Raw genomic sequence first — 16,850 nt, 5'->3', positions numbered from 1 at the left:
GGGAAAAGAAAGAGGAAGGTGTTGAGGTTTATGGAGAGAAAATGTATGAAATAATCTTTAGAGAAAGTGGATGAACTTTTATTTATTTAATTGAAGAAAAATTGCTTTGCAGTATTGTGTTGGTTTTTGCCGTACATCAATATGAATCAGCCACAGATATACATGTGTCCCCTCCCTCGTGAGCCTCCCTCCCACCTCCTGCCCCATCACGAAACAGTGTTGTCACAGAGCACCTGTTTGAGCGGAGTCATATGGCACATTCCCACTGCCTGTCTATCTTACATACGATGGTACACATGTTTCCATGCTGCTCGCTCCATTTGTCCCACCCTCTCCTTCCCATCCTGTGTCCACAAGTCTGTTCTCTATGTCTGTGTCTCCACTGCTGCCCTGCAATCAGTTCAAATCTTTCTAGATTCCATATATATGTGTTAATATACGATACTTGTTTTTTTCTTTCTGACTTACTTCACTCTGTATAATAGGCTCTAGGTTCATTCATCTCATTAGAATTGACTCAAATGTGTTCCTTTTAATGGCTGAGTAATATTCCATTGTATATATATATATATATATATATATATATACCAGCTTCTCTATCCATCCATATCTGTTGATGGACATCTAGGTTGCTTCCATGTCCTAGCTATTGTAAATAGTACTGAATGAACACTGGGGTACTTTTGTCTTTTTCAGTTATGGTTATCTCAGAACATATGCCCAGTAGTGGGATTACTGGGTCATATGGTAGTTTTATTCTTAGTTTTTTAAGGTATCTCCATACTGTCCTCCATAGTGGCTGTATCAGTTTATGTTCCCACCAACAGTGCAAGAGGGTTCTCTTTTCTCCCCACACCCTCTCCAGCATTTATTGTTTGTATATTTTTGATGATGTCCATTCTGACTGGTGTGAGGTGATATCTCATTGTAATTTTGATTTGCATTTCTCTGGTAATGAGCATCTTTTCATGTGTTTATTAGCCATCTGTATGTCTTCTTTGAAGAAATGTCTGTTTAGGTCTTCTGCCCACTTTTTGATTGGGTTATTTGTTTTTCTGGTATTGAGTTTCATGAGCTGCTTGTATATTTTGGAGATTAATCCTTTGTTAGTTGTTTCATTTGCTATTATTTTCTTCCATTCTGAGGGTTGTCGTATCACCTTATTTATAGTTTGCTGGGTGAAAGTTTGTAAGTTTGATTAGGTCCCACTTGATTATTTTTGTTTCTATTTGCATTACTGTAGGAGGTGGGTCATAGAGGATCTTGCTGTGATTTACATCATGTGGATTGACTTTTAAAATAAAATGATTCCCAGGTAGCACTAAGGGCCCACTTGAGGTTAGTGTAAATGAATTTTAAAAAGTCAATTGATGTAGTTGTAAGTTTTTCTTCATCCACTTTCCCAAAGGTGGAGAGTAAATGAACAGTTAGATTGTCCAGGGTAGGGATTTTGTAAGGCAAAATAACAAAGAGGAAACGAGAGGTACTAGGACATATCAAGGGAGTGATAATAATGTTGGTACTTGCAATTGAAGTGGATAAAAAGAGAAATGAGAGAACATGAAATAGGTAAGGAATGGTGAATAGGTGTTAGAATCATTGGATTGTAGGGTCAAGGTGGGGAACCAAAAATCCGTTGGAGTGAGTGAGTTGGAAAGACTGGAGAGATATAAGGATAAGAAAGATTTTTGGTAGATTACTAATAAATGGAAACAACCTCTGAAATAATAGTACAGTAAGACAGCAAAGTGCTCACTATGAAGTGGGGATGACAAGGCAGAATGAAATGAATGCTAACGACAGATGCATTCAATGGCTGTAGCCGAAAAGAATTTCAAGTAAGTGTGAGGGTCAGATAAAGGAATGCATGCAAAGAAAAGTGTCATTTGAGATGAACCTCAAAATAGAGCAAGTGCAGAGCGTAGCCTGATACATCACAGCAGTTGCACCACTGCAGCGAGTGTTCAGGAAACAGTGGTTGGAGCGCGGGATGAGCGCTATGGCCAAATAGAAGACTGGGGCCAGATTAGGAGATCTTTGAAATGTCAAGCTAACGCCTGAATATTTTCTGTAGGTAAATGTGAGCTTAGGGGCCCTTCTATGTAGTTGAGTCCACTTAAAGCATGGTATGAAGTCATATTGGTTTCTGTAGATTGATCAGTCTAAAGTCTTTCTTAGCCATTATATACACAGGTCATATTTAGAGTTTTTACATTTCACTAGGATTTTCTGTTTGTCCTTTTAAGATCACTTCCCCTCAACTGTGTTGATACTGCTGTTTCTACCCAAACAATGTACTGCCACATGCCCGTTTACTTTCTTTCAAAGGGCCTTCAAATCCACCCCCAATGTTAGTAGGAAAGCTTAACGTGATCCCTTGTAGCTCTGAAATGGGCTTAATATGATCATAACTATGCTGTCCGGAGTATTAAGACTGGTTGCAGCTCATAAGGGCCTTCCCTGGTAGCTCAGACAGTAAAGAATCTGCCTACTGTGCGGGAGACCTGGGTTAGATCCCTGGGTCTAGAAGATTCCCTGGAGAAGGAAATGGTTACCCACTCCAGTACTCTTACCTAGGAATTCAATCATGGACAGAGGAGCCTGGTGGGCAACAGTCCATGGGGTCACAAAGAGGCAGACATGACTGAGCAACTAACACTTTAACACTTTTCAGCAGAGTGGAAGGTTAAATAATCATATTTTCCCAAGTTTAGGAAGATTAAAGGGGCACAACCTCGAAACTGAGGTGTCAGAATTTTTTTTAGGAGCTCAGTATCAGTACCAACGATGGGGGTCAGTCTCTTTGCAAGCTATATTTATGATATGATTTGAAGATACCACAATCTCTGTCTTCACAGACTTACCAGTTAAGTGTTGAAACTATTACGTTCTCTATCTGCCACTGCAGCTTTAGCCAAGTCCCTCCTCTCTTCTGGACCCAAGGTGCTGTCTTTAAAAAGGGGGTTGCAGTCAGCCTTCTCTAGGGTCCCTTCCAACTCTGACATGCTCCGATTTTTTTGTTATCATTTATTCACTATTAAACTTATGTGGCAGGCATTTTTCCAAGCATGGGATCCTCTCACCCCTTTGCTCTGCCTGCCAAGCTACTGTTATGAATTGTGTAGTGTTTTTCTTCATGTAACACATTTGAGAGAAAATCATGTAAAAGGCTTTGTTTTGTTCCAGCAGCTGAAAACAATAAAACCACCAGAATGCCATGCAGCATCATTTTGTACTGCCCTCCAGTGGTGGCCCAAACGCCTTTTCCTGGTTGAAGTTTAAGCAATAAAATGAATTTTCAGAGGAGCTCACACTATATAAAGGTAGGGGAGTCTTAGAGGGCCTAAGGAAAGGATCTAATCAGATCCCTCTTCTTAAGAAGGAGGAGCTGAGGCCCATCATTGTTCTCATCACCATGCAAACCTATTCTAGTTTCTCCTGTCTTTGAAGAGATATTTTAAAACCCTGACTCTCTGGGTCTATTTCTCTACTCCCCTTCACAGCCAAATTTCTCAAAAGAGTTATCTATATACTTTTTCTCCTTAATCATCTCCAACTCATTTTTAAACTTTTCACTGTAAAGTAATTCCAAACTTTCAGAAGAGGTGAAAAGAATTCCCATATACTTTCCATCCAGGTGCACCAGGAGTTATTATTTTGCCAGTCTCTTTATCTGTATGTGTGTTTATGTGTACACATGCACACATAAATATATAGATGTTTATATATTCTATATAGAGCGGGGAGTTCTGAAACATTTGAATTGTAGCCTTCATACCTAACACTCTAAATATTTCAGTGTGTATTTTCAAAGAACAAGGTCATTATCTTACACACCTACATACCTTTCTCCCTACCCCCAACCCCGGTATGATGGTTAAATTCAGGAAATTTAACATTGATATAATCCTTACTTATAGTTCACGTTCGAAGTTAACTTATTGGCCTAGTAATATCCTATCTAGCAGTCGTCTCTCCAATACAGATTCTGATCCAGTCTTGATCCCTAATCATGTACTGCATTTAACTCTCATGAGTCTTTAGTTTCTTTTAATCTAAAATAGATTGCTATTCATGATACTGACTTTTTCTTTTTTTAAGTACAGGTCACTCTTTTGTAGAATTTCCCTCTCTTTGGGTTTGTGTCCTATTTCCTTATGATGAGATTTATATTTTTCTTCTTTTTGGAGTGGGCAGGAATACTACTTGTAGGATGCTGTGTTCTTAGCGTGTCACATGAGGAGAAATATGGTGCTACCTGGTCCCATTATTGATGATATTCATTTTGATCAGTGGTATCTGCTAGGTCTTCACTGTAAAGTTAGCAGGTTTTTTCCTACATAAATAATGAGTAATATGTGGAGAGGTACTCTGAGACTAAGATCATGGCATCTGGTCTCATTACTTCATAGTAAATAAATGGGAAAAAAGGGGAAACTGTGGCAGCTTTTATTTTCTTGGGCTCCAAAATCACTGCAGATGGTGATTGCAGTCACAAAATTAAAAGATGCTTGCTCCTAGGGAGAAAAGCTATGACAAACCTAAACAGCGCATTAAAAAAGCAGAGACATCACTTTGCCGACAGAGGTCTGTGCAGTCAAAGCTATGGTTTTTCCGGAAGTCAAGTTGGATGTGAGAGCTGGACCATAAAGAAGGCTGAGTGTCGACGAATTGATGCTTTCAAATTGTGGTGCTGGAGAAAACCCTTGAGAGCCCCTTGGACTGCAGGGAAATCAAACCAGTCAATCCTAAAGGAAATCAACCCTGAGTATTCATTGGAATACTTCATTGATGCTGAAGCTGAAGCTCCAATACTTTAGCCACCTGATGTGAAGACCCAACTCATTGGAAAAGACCCTAATGCTGGGAAAGATTGAGGGCAGGAGAAGTGGGTGACAGAGGATGAGATGGTTGGATGGCATCACTAATTCAATGGACATGAGTTTAAGCAAACTCCGGGAGATAGTGAAGGACAGGGAGGGCTGGCATGGGGTTGAAAATAGTCAGACACAACTAAGTGACTGAACAACATCTCTGAGACTGTGTAAATATCTTGTTCCTCTTCAAAACTTGTGCCAGAGGTTTCAACACTCACTGATAATTCTTGCCTGAATCAATTACTGTGATAGTTGCAAAATTGTGATTCTAGGGAATTCCCTGGTGGTCTAGTGGTAAGAACTACATGCTTTCATTGCCCTGGGCCAGGGAACTAAGATCCACAAACTACTAAGCAAAAAAAAAAAAAAAAATGTGATTCTATAACTCCATTAGTTCATCTTCATTTTTTCAGTTAGTATTCTACTGTAAGCAAGATCTTTCCCTTATCTCTTATTTATTTATATATTATCATCAGTTTAAAAAAAAAACCTCATCAATTCTTATTTTATTTAATAGATTATTGTTATTTAATCCATTATTGTCATTGTTCATTTTATTGTTCAACTTGTCCTAGATTTGGCTGTTGAGACCCCCTTTAAGCTAGCTTCTGTGTCCTTTTGACACAGGCTCATTTTTTCGCTTTTTAGCTTTTCCTAGCTTTCTGATATAATACAGTACAGTGTTCCATATTCATCTTGTATTTTCCCTGTCTAGCCTTGGAAATCATTCCTCTCTCTGCAACAGCACTGCTTTTAGTGGGGAATGGTATTTAGAAGCCAAGACCTGGGCACCAGATGTATCCATTGCTACTGGGGAGTAATTTCTTCTAGGCCCTTTAAGTTAACAGAGCCAAGGAGGAAAGGTAACTTAAAATAGTTAAACTATTTTTAATCATGAATTCAGTACTGGGTACCTCTAACTCCAGTACAACACCACAGGGTTCTTTCTCCCATTCCTAATTTGCATCTCCCTTTTCCCACAGTTAAGAACTCTGGCTCTCAACAGCACTGATGTCTTTTTTTTCATTTGTTCGGGGTTGTGATACACACCAAATAGTTTCAGAATTGCTATATTTGTTCCACTAAAGAAAAAACCCCAACAATCTATTAAATATGGCTCAATATTTGTCTGCAGTTTTGTTTTTAGACTGAAGGAATATAGTCAAAATACTGTGTTCAAAAGTTATCTGGATTAGTTTTTTATTTTCCCTCGGAGTGGTTATATTACTTATTTAAATATAGTTAAGTTTATTTCTGTCTGTTTATGTTCAGTTTTAGGATCCCTTTCATCCTTGTGGATTCAATTTTCTTTTTTGAATATGTGAAAGCTGACATTGTCCAAAAGTCAAATCCAAACACAAAACACACAGAACACTTCACGAATTTGTGTGTCATCTGTATGTAGGAGTTATACCAATTTTCTCTGAATTGTTCCAGTCTTACTATACATGCTGTCAAAGCAAGAACACCTCCAATTAATTTTTCAACCTATTTTATGCTATTGAAGTGTGACCCCCTTCACCCACACACACATCCTTCACTGAAACTGCTCTTGTCAAAGTCATCAGTGACTAATATTTTTCTATCCTCATCTTAGTGGACTTTCCACACTCTAAGTAAACCTCGCCAATATTCTTGAAACAGTCTCTTCTCTTGGTTTTTGTTATCCTACTCTTCTGGCTTTCCTTTCTTTTCGTAGGCCTCTCCTCATTCCCATTGTCTATTCAACCACCCTAAATAAAATGTGTTACTCCTCAGTCCCCTTGGCTCCCTTCACTTCCCTCTGTGTATTCTCTTTCTAGCTGATCTCAATCATTTCTAAACCTTCAAATGCTGATTATGCTAATGACTTCTAAATTCATATTTTCATCCCAGACCTCTCTCCTGGTCTCCAAGCTTATAACCAACTGCCTAATTGACATCTACTTGGATATCTCACTGACATCTTCAGTTTAACAAGTCTAAAATAGAACTCCTCATTTCCTGGCCAAAACTGCTTCCCCCAGGCTCCTCCCTTTCAGCAGATATCACTTCCATCTGTTGGCTGCTCTAGCCAGAAACTTAGGAGTCATTCTTGATTTCTCTATTTTCCTCAACCACAGTGTCCAAGCTCTCTACAATATATGAAAATTTTACCTCCAAGAATAAGTCAAATTCGTCCATTTTTCTGTCTCTACTTCCACCACTTCACTCATCTCTCACTCAGACTCTTCAACTGTCTCATAATTGGCCTCTCTTTTGTCCCCCACACATTCATTCTCCATTTAGCAGCTACCATGATGTTTTTAAAAACAAAATAATAGTACAAGTTTATATTTATTAGGTGTTTCTTAAGTGCCAGGAAGTGCTGTAAGCACTTCATATGTGTTTAGTCCTTACAACCACTCTATTAGATAAAAACCAATTTACCTCAATTCTATAGGAAAGGAAACTGGAGCCCAGAGAGGTTAAGTAATTTCCCAAGGTCACACAGCTGGTAAACAGTAGAACTTAGGCTTGGACTCAGGCTGAATCTTCAGTCGTCATGCTTATCTACAACATTCTACTGGGTCATGTTACTACCCAGCCTCAAATACTTTCATGGCTTCTCTCTACACAGGGACTAAATACCCAACTCCATTCCAGGGTCTGCTGATCCTGTGCCCTGCTTCCTGTTTACCCCTCCAAACTCATCTCAGGCTGCTTCCCTTTCCTTCACTTCCCTCCAGCAACCTGGCTTGTTCTGTTGTTTCCCAGCTTCCTTGAACATAAGCCCTTTCTTACTGGCAGGCATTACGCATCCTCTGCCTCAACCACTCTTCTCTCTGGCTCCTTCTCATTCTACAGACCTCACTTGAATGATCTGTTCTGAGAGAATTTCCCTCACCATGATATTTCTTAAACAGCTCCTTCCCTGCTATGTTCTATTGAAGCCCCATTCTTGTTTTCTTTTAGCCCTTAAAACAATTTGTAACTATTTATTTGTTTGTAAATAAACAAGTTTTGTTTTATTTTGTAAAACAAATTTTGTTTTATATTGTTTTGTCTCTCTTCCCTACTAAAGTGAAGTGCTGTGAAGGCAAAGGCTGTGTCTAGTTGGTAAAAAATTGTTTTCTACCTCACGTTTGTGTACTCAGAGCTTACACAGTGCCTAGTTCATAGAAGGAACTCTAGAAAGATTTGTTGAATAGACATATCTTTTTCAACTTCATAGCTTCTGTTTACTTGTATTTTCTGCTTCCTCATCACTTTAGTTTGTCACAGCCCAGGCTCCATTTTCTCCTACTCTTACCCTTAACCTCATGACCTCTCTCTTTAGTTATAATTTTTATTGCTGTTAATGGCCTCAATCACTTCATGTTTCCCAACTCGAATCCCTGAGAGAGAAATATTGATTTGTCCAACTCGTTTTTTAGAAGCCAGGCAACATTTATAGGCTGCTGGTTGCTAGCCTTTGGGTCAGATTCCCAGTCCTGGCCCAAACAGCTGTGTTGAGCAGGGTGTGGGTGGTCTGCACTGGGCTGCTCCGTTTCCTTTCTGGGACTCTTATCTTGAATCATAGCCCAGAAAATTGTCAGGCCAAAGTTTGACTGCCCAGTGAAGTGTTCTAAAGGAGCTTGAGGATGATTCAGATTTCCCCTAAGGCAGTACTGTGGTGAGCTCTATGGGCTCTGGGTTCCCAGGGCACTTACCAAGCAGTGCCTAAGGACTTATGGAGCACTTACCGCGTGCCAGGCACTCTGCTTTACACGTACTGTCTTGATTCAACCTCATAGCATTCAGGTAAGGTCAATAGTATTATAATCCCCACTTTACAGGTGAGGAAACTGAGATTTAAAGGATTTGGTCCCTGGGCCAAAGATCAAGATCTAGTAAATGGCAGTGCCCAGATCCTAATTTAGATTTGTCTGACTCCATAGCCCATCCTCCTTACATGACAATAGACTGTTTACCTTCTCCTTATCAACCATGTCACCTTGGTCAAGTTACCTAATGTATGTGACCTTCTATTTCCTTATCAGCAAAATGAGGGTATTAGTACTTAATTCATGGGATTATTATACATTTATGAGCAATCATAATCTATTCCAATAAACATAATAGCCACATTAGTATATCTCAGTTTAGTCTGAATCTAAATTTTCATATGTGAAAAGCAGAATTATCAACTCCAGTTGTCCATAAAGAACAGGATCTCCTGTAAGCCTTTATCCTGCTGGCAAGTATTCCTGGTCCAAACTCTCTCTCTCTTTGAGAGAGAGAACAGTCACTGTTTCCACTGTTTCCCCATCTATTTGCCATGAAGTGATGGGACCGGATGGTTTTCTTAATTTTGATAGTAGCAATATTTTTTATATCAGTCTCTCAAAAGCAATAGAAATGAAAGCAAAAATAAGTCAATGGGGCCTAATCAAACTTATAAGCTTTTGCACAGCCAAGGAAGCCATTAAAAAAAAGATAAACCACAGAATGGGAGAAAATATTTGCAAACAATGTGATCGACAAGGGCTTAATTTCCAAAATACGCAAACAGCTCATATAACTCAATAACAGAAAAACAACCCAATCAAAAAATGGGCAGAGGACTTAAATAGACATTTCTACTAAGAAGACATGCTGTGCTATGTTCAGTCGCTCAGCTGTGTCCAACTCTGCAACCCCATGGACTGTAGCATGCCAGGCTTCCCTGTCCATGGGGATTCTCTAAGCAAGAATACTGGAGTGGGTTACCATGCCCTTCTCCAGGGGATCTTCCCTATCCAGGGATCGAACCCAGGTCTCCTGCATTGCAGGCAGATTCTTTACCATCTGAGCCACAGAGAAGACCAAAAAAGACATACAGATGGCCAATAAGCACATGAAAAAATGCTCAGCATCATTAATTATTAGAGAAGTACAAATCAAAACCATCTCACACTGTTCAGAATGGCCATCATCAAAAAGTCTACAAATAGTAAATGCTAAAGAGGGTGTGGAGAAAAGGGAACCATCATACACTGTTGGTGGGAATGTATATTGGTGCACCAACTATGGAGAACAGTACAGAGGTTCCTTAAAAAACTAAAAATAAAGTTACCATGGGAGCCAGCAATCCCACTCCTGGGGAAAACTCCAATTCAAAAAGACACATGTACCCCAGTGTTCATAGAAGCACAATTTACAATAACCAAGGTATGGAAGCAACCTAAATGTCCATCAACAGATAACTAGGTAATGAAGATGTTATATAATACATATATATGTGCATATATATGTATGCACATATATAAATAATGAAATACTAGTCAGCCATAAAAGAGAATGAACTAATGCCATTTGTAGCAACATAGATGTACTTAGGGATTACCATACTAAGTGAAGGAAGTCAGACCGAGAAAGACAAGTATCATATGATATCATCTATATGTGAAATTCAAAATATGATAGAAATGAACCTATTTACAAAACAGAAATAGACTCACAAACATAGAGAACAAACTTATGGTTACCAAAGGGGATAGCAGGGGGAACCATAAATTAGGAGTTTGGGATTAGCAGATACAAACTACTATAATACAAAATAGATAAACAACAAGGTCCTACTTTATAGCACAGGGAACTATATTCAATATCTTATAATAAATTAGAATGAATATAAAAAAGATTATATATGTATAATTGAATCACTTTGCTGTACACCAGAAACTAACACAACATTGTAAACTAACTGTACTTCAAAAAAAAAACAAAACCAGAAGTGGAAGTTAAAAATGAATATGAATGAATAGCACATTGATGGTAGGAGTAACTGAATATGTAGCAATTACTTTACATGAAAACAAATTAATCTCACTAACTGGATTTTTAAAAATTATATCTAACAATAAATTGGTTATCAGAGACATACTCTAAACATAAGGAGATGGAAAGACTAAAAATAAAAAGATCAAAAAATATACACTGGGAAAATATGAACTGGGTTGTGGCTATAGTATCTGTCAAAGAGGAATTTTAGTTTCAAAAGAGAACAAGTGATAAAAAGTCATTACATATTCATAAAAGAAACAGTAGGCAAAATGCAATAGGTAAAACACATAGATGCACCTAATTTTACAGTCTTAAAATATGCAGAACTGCAGGGAGGAATATTATAGATAAATACATAATTGTAGCAGAAGGTTTTAAGATTCCACTCAGAAATTGATATATCAAGGCTTAAAGTATAACTACCATATTTCATCAATTCTACATTTTATACAAGACTGGCTCAAAGAGGATTAAAGACATAATAAATGTAAAAAGTAAAATTATAAAAGAAAAACATAGAAGTCTGTTATAGTTTGTGACTGAGAAGAATGGAAAAGCAAAACCTAAAAAGCACAAACTATAGGATAATAATATTAATGAATCATAAAGATTTATATTCACTGAAAGACACTGTAGACAAAGAAACTAGATAAGAGAGTGAGAAAAGATATTTGAAATATTTAATATACAAAATTCTTGCAAATAAATAACAGGGCAGCAACCCCTAGAAAAAAAAAATAAGCAAAAAACAAGAACAGAGAGGAAATCCAAAAGTCAAAAGGCTTATAAAGAGATGCTCAAAAAATCAGTGAAATGTTAATTAAAACAGAAATGTACTATACTTTTACATCTATTAAACTGTAAAAAATTGATAATGCCCACCAGTTGGGTTGTGGGGATGCTGAAACCCTTATCCATGGTGGTGGAAGTATGGACTAGTATAGCCACTGTGGAAAGCAATCTGACACAAATTATGCAAATTAAGAATTCATATTCTATGAGCCTACAGTGGCACTCCTGGGATATATCCCAAAGAAGTTCTTTTGCAGACACAGAAACATATTCATATTATTTATGATGGTGGTGACTTGACAACCTGGCTGTCTGTTACTGGGAGAGTAGACCGCTAAAATGTGATAAATGTTATGTCATGAAATATTATGTAGTAGTCATCAGAAATGAATTAGATATGCACACAGCAACATGAATGCATTTTATCTTTACAGTGGCGCTAGTGGTAAAAAACCCACCTGCCAACGTGGGAGACATAAGAGACTTGGGTACAGACCCTGGGCAGAGACGATTCCCTGGAGAAGGGAATGTCAACACATTACAGTTTTCTTGCCTGGAAAATTCCACGAACAGAGGCGCCTGACAGGCTATAGTCCTGCATGCAGCCATGGGGTTGCAGAGTCAGACACGACTGAGCACATAGCACACATAATTGATATACATATTATAATAGCTTCAGTTGTACAACACAGTGATTCAATACTATACTATATTTAAACTTATTACAAAATAAAGACTACTTACCACCCCTTCTTTATCCATTCATTTGTTCATGGACACTTAGGTTACTTCCATATCTTGGCTATTGTAAATAATGCTGCTGTGAACATTGGGGTGCATGTATCTTTTTGAGTTAGTTTTCATTTTCTTCACGTGTACACCCAGGAGAGGAATTGATGAATCACACGGAGCTCTATTTTTAGCTTTTGAGAACCCTTCAGACTGTTTTCCATAGTGGCTGCACCAATTTTATTCCCGCAAACAATATACTAGAGTTCCCTTTACTCCACATCCTCACCAACATTTGTTGTGTTCTTTTTGATGACAGTCATTCTGACCAGTGTAAGGTGATTATCACATTGTGGTTTTGATTTGCATTTCTCTAATAATTAGCAATGTTGAACATCTTTTCATGTATCTGCTGGAAATCTGAATGTCTCTGGGAAAATGTCTATTCAGTTTTTCTTCCCATTTCTTAATCAAGTTGTTTATTCTTTTGATACTGAGTTATGTAAGAAGTTTATACATTTTGGACATTAATCCCTTATCAGTTATATCATTTGCAAATATTTTCTCCCATTCAATAGGTTGTCTTCCATTTTGTCAATAGTTTCCTTTGCTATGCAAAAGCTTTTAAGTTTATTTGTTTATTTTTCACTTTGTTTCTTTTGCCTAGGAGATAGAGCCAAAAATTATTGCTGTGCATGGAACTCTACTCAATGTTATGTGCCAGCCTAGATGGCAGGGGGGTCTGGGGGAGAATGAATACCTGTATATGAATGGCTGAATCCCTTTGTTGTCCACCTAAAACTATCACAACATTGTTAATTGGCTATACCACAATAAAAGTTAAAAGTTAAAACAAAAAAGAGTAGGCTTCTTGTCTTGTTCCTGATCTTAAGAGGAAATGCTTTCAGTTTTTTACCCTTAAGATGGTTTCATCTGTGGGCTTATCATATATGGCCTTTATTTTGTTGATATATGTTCCCTCAGAGCCTCTTGATGAAGATAAAAAGGAGAGTGAAAAAACTGTTTTAAAACTCAATATTCAAAAAACTAAGAGCATGGCATCTGGTCTCATCACTTAATGGCAAATAGAAGGGGAAAAGTGGAAGCAGTGACAGATTTTATTTTCTTAGTCTCCAAAATCACGGATGGTGGTAACTGCAGCCATGAAATTAAAAGACACTTGCTCCTTGGAAAGAAAGCTATGACCAACCTAGACAGCATATTAAAAAGGGAAAGCATCACTTTGCCAGTAAAGGCCATATAGTCAAAGCTATGGTTTTACCAAATTAGAGATACCAAGGGAACATTTCATGCAAAGATGGGCACCATAAATGACAGAAATGGTATGAACCTAACAGAAGCAGAAGATATTAAGAAGAGGTGGCAAGAATATACAGAAGGACTATACAGAAAAGATCTTCAGGACCCAGATAACCACAATGGTATGATAACTCACCTAGAGCCAGACATCCTGGAATGTGAAGTCAAGTGGGCCTTAGGAAGCATCACTATGAACAAAGCTAGTGGAGGTGATGGAATTCCAGTTGAGCTATTTCAAATCCTAAAAGATGATGCTGTGAAAGTGCTGCACTCACTATGCCAGCAAATTTGGAAAACTTGGCAGTGGCCACAGGACTGGAAAACGTCAGTTTTCATTCCAATCCCAAAGAAAGGCAAGGACAAAGAATGTACAAACTACTGCACAATTGCACTCATCTCACATGCTAGCAAAGTAATGCTCAAAATTCTCCAAGCCAGGCTTCAACAGTATATGAACGATAAACTTCCAGATGTTCAAGCTGGATTTAGAAAGGGCAGAGGAAACAGAGATCAAATTGCAACATCCGCTGGATCATCAGAAAAGCAAGAGAGTTCCAAAAAAACATCTACTTCAGTTTTATTGACTACGCCAAAGCCTTTGACTGTGTGGATCACAACAAACTGTGGAAAATTCTTAGAGAGATGGGCATACCAAATACCACCTGACCTGCCTCCTGAAAAATCTGTAAGCAGGTCAAGAAGCAACAGTTAGAGCTGGGCATGGAACAACAGACTGGTTCCAAATCGGGAAAGGAGTACTTCAAGGCTGTATATTGTCACCCTGCTTATTTAACTTATATGCAGAATACATCATGCAAAATGCTGGGCTGGATGAAGCACAAGCTGGAATCAAGATTGCCAGGAGAAATATCAATAACCTCAGATATGTAGATGACACAACCCTTATGGCAGAAAGTGAAGAAGAACTAAAGAGCCTCTTGATGAAAGTGAAAGAGGAGAGTGAAAAAGTTGGCTTAAAACTCAACATTCAAAAAACTAAGATCATGGCATCTGGTCCCATCACTTCATGGCAAATAGATGGGGAAACAATGGAAACAGTGACAGACTTTATTTTTTCTGGCTTCAAAATCACTGCAGATAGTGACTGCAGCCATGAAGTTAAAAGAAACTTGCTCCTTGGAAGAAAAGCTATGACCAATCTAGACAGCATATTAAAAAGCAGAGACATTACTTTGCCAACAAAAGTCCATCTAGTCAAAGCTTTTTTTCGTTTTTCCAGTAGTCATGTATGGATATGAGAGTTGGACTATAAAGAAAACTGAGCGCTGAAGAATTGATGCTTTTGAAGTGTGGTGTTGGAGAAAACTCTTGAGAATCCCTTGGACTGCAAGGAGATCCAACCAGTCCATCCTAAAGGAAATCAGTCCTGAATGTTCATTGGAAGGACTGATGCTGAAGCTGAAGCTCCAATACTTTGGCCACGTGATGTGAAGAACTGACTTCTTAGAAAAGATCCTGATTCTGGGCAAGACTGAAGGCCAGAGGAGAAGGGGATGACAGAGGATGAGATGGTTGGATGGCATCACCAACTCAATGGACATGAGTTAAGTAAGCTCCAGGAGTTGGTGATGGACAAGAAAGCCTGGCGTGCTGCAGTCCATGGAGTTGCAAAGAGTTGGACACGACTGAGTGACTGAACTGAATTGACAGATGGTTTTTCCAGTAGTCACGTACAGATGTGAGAGTTGAGCCATAAAGAAGGCCAAGTGTCGATGAATTGATGCTTTCAAATTGTGTTGCTGGAGAAGACTCTTGAGAGTCCCTTGGACAGCAAGGAGATCAAACCAGTCAATCCTAAAGGAAATCAACACTGAATTTTCATTGGAAGCTGAAGCTCCAATCCTTTGGCCACCTGATGCAAAAAGCCAACTCATTGGAAAAGACCCTGAGGGTGGGAATGATTGAAGGCTGGACGGGAAGGAGGCAGCAGAGGATGAGATGGTTAGATAGCATCACCAACTCAATGGACATGAGTTTGAGCAAACTCCAGGAGATGGTGAAGAACCTGGAGTGCTGCAGTCCAAGGGGTTGCAAACAGTCAGACATGACTTAGCAACTGAACAGCAAAAACAAATACCAATTTGATGGTAGTTTTTTTATCATGAATAGATGTTAAATTTTGTCAAATGTTTTTTCTGTGTTTATTGAGATGTCATATGATTTTTATCTTTCCTTTTGTTAGTGAAATATATCACATTGATTGACATTGAACTATCTTTGCATCCTGGGAATAATTCCACTTGATCATGGTGTATGATCCTTTTTATATATCATTGGATTTGGTTCTCTAATATTTTGTCAAGAATCTTTGCATCTATGTCATCAGAGATGTTGGCCTGTAACTTTCTCTTTTTGTAGTGTCTATGTTGGTTTTGGTATCAGGGTAACTGTGGCCTTTTAGAATAAATTTGGGAGTGTTCCAACCTCTTAAGTTTTTTGGAATAGTTTGAGAAGGAGAGGTATTAACTCTTCTTTATATGTTTAGTAGAACTCCATATAAAGTTGTCTGGTCCAGGACTTCTTTTTCTTTTCTGTCTGCCCTAGGTCTTCATTTCAGTGCATGAACTTTTTCTAGTTGCAGAGCATGGGCTCTAGTGTGTGAGGCTCAGTATTGGTGGCTTCAGACTTAGTTGCTCCACAGCATGTGAAATCCTAGTTCCCTGACCAGAAATTGAACCCCCGTTCCCTGCATTGAAAGGTGGATTCTTAACCACCAGACCACCATGGAAGTCATCCAGCTCCAGACTTTTTTTGCTGGGAGGTTGTTTTTCTTTGCTTTTTTTTTTTTAATTACAAATTCATTTTCACTGTTAATGATTGGTCTTTTCAAACTGTCTATCTCTAACATTAATGCATTTTATTAAGTTTTCATGTTTTAGTTTTGTAATACTTTTTTGGCTGTCATAGATCTTCATTGTGGCATAAAGTCTTTCTCTAGTTGTGGCAATGGGGGGCTACTCTTTACTGCAGTGCTCAGGCTTCTCATTGCGGTGGCTTCTCTTGTTTTGGAGCGTGGGCTTTGGGTTGCACAAGCTTCAGTAGTTGCAGCATGTGGGCTTAGTAGTTGTGATGTATAGGCTTAGATGCTCTGTGGCATGTGGGATCTTCCCAGACCAGGGATAGAACCCATGTTCCCTGCATTGTCAAGCAGATTCTTAACCACTGGGATACCAGGGAAGTCCATGAATACATTTTTAAACACAGTGCATAGTGAAAAATATGAGGAAACAAAATGAGATTTAAACACTACCTGATTTACATAAATTGAAAATACATCTAGGCTAAACAAAAATCCATTATTTTGTAAGAACATATGCAAACGAAAAGTTTTACATCAAATAGAAA

The 16,850-nt window shown here is 38.3% G+C and overlaps 1 non-coding gene across 1 annotated transcript; it reads right to left on the bottom strand.

The window, feature by feature from the left end:
* Positions 1 to 6,237: 6,237 nt before the first annotated feature.
* LOC122678506 lies at positions 6,238 to 6,340 on the bottom strand. Its single transcript, XR_006336173.1, has one exon. It is a non-coding gene; the product is annotated as a U6 spliceosomal RNA (small nuclear RNA).
* Positions 6,341 to 16,850: the final 10,510 nt, after the last annotated feature.

Source organism: Cervus elaphus, chromosome 20, assembly GCF_910594005.1.
Source record: "Cervus elaphus chromosome 20, mCerEla1.1, whole genome shotgun sequence".
Taxonomy (NCBI): Eukaryota; Metazoa; Chordata; class Mammalia; order Artiodactyla; family Cervidae; genus Cervus; species Cervus elaphus.
The sequence above is the reverse complement of the archived record's forward strand: the minus strand, read 5'-3'. Positions and strand labels throughout refer to the sequence as shown.